Source organism: Callospermophilus lateralis, chromosome 3 (assembly GCF_048772815.1).
Source record: "Callospermophilus lateralis isolate mCalLat2 chromosome 3, mCalLat2.hap1, whole genome shotgun sequence".
Lineage (NCBI taxonomy): Eukaryota > Metazoa > Chordata > Mammalia > Rodentia > Sciuridae > Callospermophilus > Callospermophilus lateralis.
Genome location: NC_135307.1, coordinates 121,907,974 through 121,912,541, shown reverse-complemented (window position 1 = coordinate 121,912,541; position 4,568 = coordinate 121,907,974).

Sequence of the window (4,568 nt, the reverse complement as noted above, 5' to 3'; positions counted from 1 at the left end):
ATTTGAGTAAAGATTTTTTTCCTTAGGCTCTATCCAAAAAGATATTTATTTATTTATTTATTTATATTTATTTATACATACATACATACATACATACATACCAGGGATTGAACACAGGGGTGTTTAACCACTGGCTAAGCCATATTCCCAGCCCTTTTCTATATTTTATTTAGAAACAGTGTCTTGCTGAGTTGCTTAGAGCTTGGCTAAATTGCTGAGGCTGAATTTGAACTTGCCAACCTTCAGCCTCAGCCTCCCAAGCTACTGGGATTACAGGCATGCACCACTGTGCCTGGCAAAGATTTATTTTAATTACACACATTTTGATCAAAGTATACTTCTACTGAAATCAGGAATGTTTGTATGTCTAATTATTTCCAGACTGCTTTTGGCAGCTGTGAAATGTGTGTATGGCAAATTCTGCAGCCCTATTTGATTACTACTAAGGAACTTTTAGTTCTAGCTGCCAGCTAGGCACAATAGTTAAGTGTGAGCTGGATATCTAGTTCTGAGGAGCACAGAAAACCAAGCCATTCTTACCTTCCTGGCACCTTGTTAGGGTTCCTCTATTGCTGTCATGTCCCTGTCTGATAACCCTTAAGTGTGATGCTATTGGCATATTTGTTGTAGTATTGATCACACTTATTTATATACCCTTATAATAATTAATTTTGGGGGTGTACTGAGGAGGAAACCCAGGGCCTTGCATATGCTAGGCAAACACTCTACTACTGAATTACACTCACAGACCTATTATTTTGAACTTCACATGATATGTAGTTTCTAAAAGGTTTTAAGTTGGAGAGGTAGTGGTATAGTCAAGAAACAGTTGTATAATAGCTAAGTACTTCTATATCTCAGCATTTCAGAGGAGAGAGAGATTAATTTCAGCTGAGGATATTAGCATTGGGAGTAAAACTGGACTGGGGTGAGCAGGATGGGGAGGTGCAAGGCAAGAAACACAATCAATCTGAATAAAATAACTGATATGATGGAAGAAAGTTTAAACTAGGTTGCCTATGAAATTGCATCTTTTTATATTTGGTGAAGATGCCTGGGGGACTTGGTATGTTATCCTCCTACCGAATTTAGAATAATCACTCTAGTTTTGTGTGACTAACAAGTTACCACAAGCTTTGTGGGTTATTATATTATAGTTCAGGAGGTCAGAAGTCCAACACAGGTTTTACAGGGTGTTGGCAGGATTAATTCCTCCAGAGACTCAGAGGAAGAATCCATTCCCTGTCCTTTTCAGTTTCTAGAGACTGCCTGTATTCTTTGACTTATGGCTCCCTCCTCCTCCTTCAAAACCACCAACATCATATCTTTCTGACTATTATTCCATTGTTGGTTCTTTTTTTTAAACTTTGTCCCTCCTGTCCTCCCCTTAGAAGGAACTCTGATTATTTTGGACCTACCCGGACAATCCAGAATCATCTCCCCATTTCAAGATTCTCAATTACATCTGCATAGCACCTTCTGCTATGTAATGTAATAAGACCACAGGTTCCAAGGACTGTTAGTGGGCATTATTCTGATCAGCACATACATTTTCCATTTCACCAGGTGAGGCGATTATTAAAAAACAACTCCTGCCCTTTAATGAATATCCTAGTGTTCTACCTAAATTAACTTCGAGTTATTCCTATCTTTTTCAGTTTCTCCCTGCCATTCCCTGAACTAAATATTCTGGAAAATGCCCCACTACATTTGGAGGTCATGTATAGCCTTGAATGAACAAATGCTAACTGAAAAATATTATATAACAGTAATATTTTTAAGTGACAGAGGGGCCTGGGGCTGTAGCTCAGTGTTAGAACACTTGCCTAGCATGCACAAGGCCCTGTTCAATCCCCAACACCACCAAAAAATAAGTTAAATAATAGAGAATGCCACAATTTACTTTGAAAGGACAAAGGGCAACTTTAGTGATGGGGTTGAGTTAAAAAAATAATCATCTGCTCTGCTATTTTGTTTCTGTGGTATCAAAACCAAAACATGAGAGTAATTGGGGAACAACTTAAGAAACATAAGAAAACTATTTGATTTCCTAACGTATGATTTTAAAAAATACTATTTTAATAAGGAGTCTTGCCTATGTTTCTGTAACAAAGAAAGATTATAGTAGTTTTATGGAGATTTAATTCACATATAATAAACTACACACTTATAAAGTGTACAATTTGTTTTGACATATGTCTTATAATGAAAGTAATATATCATTAAGTATAATGAAAATATCAGTGGAACTGAACATATCCATCACCCTTTTTGACCCACTGTAATCCTGCCTTCTTTGTCCTTCCACTCCCATGCAACCTTTAAACTGTTTACTATCACTATATATTAGCTCCCATTTCCTAGACTTTATATAACTGTAATTAATTAGCATATACTACTTTTTTGCTTTTTGGGGTCTGGCGCTTTTCACTTAGCTTAATTATTTTGAGACTCAGCTATGTTATAGCATGTATCAATAGTTCATTCCATTATATTGCTGAGTAGTGTTCTATTATATGGATATGCCAACAATCTGTTTATTCATTCTCATTTGAATATTTGGGTTGTTTCTAGTTTTTTTCACTATTACAAATAAAGTTGCTATGGAATGTTCATTCATAAGTCTTTTCATAGATATATATTTTCATTCTCTTGGGTAAATACCTGGGAATAGAACCTTTGGGTCCTATGGTGGGAATGTGTCTTAACTTTTTAAGAAACTATCAACCTGTTTTCCAAGGAAGTTGTGCCATTTCAGAATTCCATCAGAAATATTTGAGGAAAAATTAGTTTTAGAAACTTTAAAAGTATCTCATGATTACTGCTTGAACACTCACAGAATACTATGTATTTGAGAAGTGATGTGGGCATTTAAACAGCATGCATCATATTGGTCTCCTTAAGTTAAATTAACATGTTAGAACTAAGCATTCCTGTTCATATGAGCCAACAACTATTTTCATTACAATCATCTGCCTTCTAGAGGTGTCTGTTGCCATCTTTATTAGTTATTGCTGCTTACTAGTCCATCTCAAAAATGAGTGGCTTAAGATAATCATTCTTTCTCATATGCCCATGTATCACTAGGGCAGATTGGCTAATTTGGAGCAATTTGGCCCAATCCCTGCAGGGTCTCAATTATGGGTCAGCTAGTAGGTCTGGAGGGGACCCCACAGGATCCCTTCTTCCTGCAGGTCAGTCGAGGCTTCATCTCATCTTTCTTTAGGCTAAGAACTACCACATTTTCCTGCTCAAAGCCAATCCCAAGGCCAATGCAGATTCAAGGGATAGGTCAGCCATACTGTAAATCTACCCACATCATTAAAGACCAACCTTCCAGTTATATTTTAATATTAAACGTAATTCTTTATCTGACAATGTTATCAAGTCAATCTGGCTGAGACTAAAGAAATAAGCAAAACAGGTCCTTTGAGCTGGGTGTGCACGACTGGCCTGTAATCCCAGAAACTTGGGAGGCTGAGGCAAGTGCAAGTGGATCCAAAGTTTGTGGCCAGCCTGGACAACAACCTGTCTCAAAAAAAAAAAAAAAAAAAAAAGTTTGGTCCCATAAAAAGGTTGGGTTCAATATTGACAACAGAGATTTAGATTTATGTTAGGAGTAGTAGCTGGACCCAAGGTCCCTTTTCATCCTACTTGGAATGTAAGGAATGCTGTTCCTTACCCAGCCAAAAGGAGGTCCAGATGTCATGACCTAGAGGTGTCACTAATGGCCCGGGCTTTAAAAATAAATAAATAAATAAAAATCAGTTCTAAGATGCACAATTGTGTGGTTGCCAAGATCACAGCAGATTAAGTTTTTAAACTAGTAACTGCATAGTGACCTATACCACAGGGGCTCTGCATATAGTCTAGAACACAGCCTAATAGATTGTCTGAAATGGAGAAACTACATTTGCAATTTTCTGACTCAACAAAAATATAATTCATTATACTCAGATTCTCAACCCAGATGATTGAAATTGCACAATAGCGTTTTTGCGTCTAGTCACAAAGTCCAAGAGATCTTTACACCTGTAACCAAGGAATCATTGACTTTTGGCTATGCATTTTGTGAAAAATATCTCTATTACAAATGTCGCAAGACAAATGTCATAAATTCACCCATCAACTTTACCAAACCACAAACTTGCATCTATTTTGGGACCCGGACGGTTAGCTTTCGGGAATGGAAGTGTCTGGCGCCGGAGAGGCAGCCCTGGCTTCCTTGACCACGCCCCTCCCACTCCCCTGCAAGCTTGCCCGGCCCCGCCCTTCGCCAGCTTCCGAGTACCAGTTGCATCTTCGAGACGCTGCTTCAAATTTAGTTGCGCACGCTGAACCCTAGAAATTTGCATTTTAAATAAGCGCCGCACAGAATTCATATTTTCATCATCTTGTGGGGGTGTAACGTCACTTCATAAAATACTCCCTACCACCTTTCTCCCTTCCGGTTCCCAGCCCCCGAGCCTGGCTGACCCCGGCGGGTGAAGAAGCCGGAACCGGCTGGTCGAGACACCGCGGGGCGGGGCCTGCGGGGCTCATCACTGCGCGTGTGCGCGCGTGGAGTC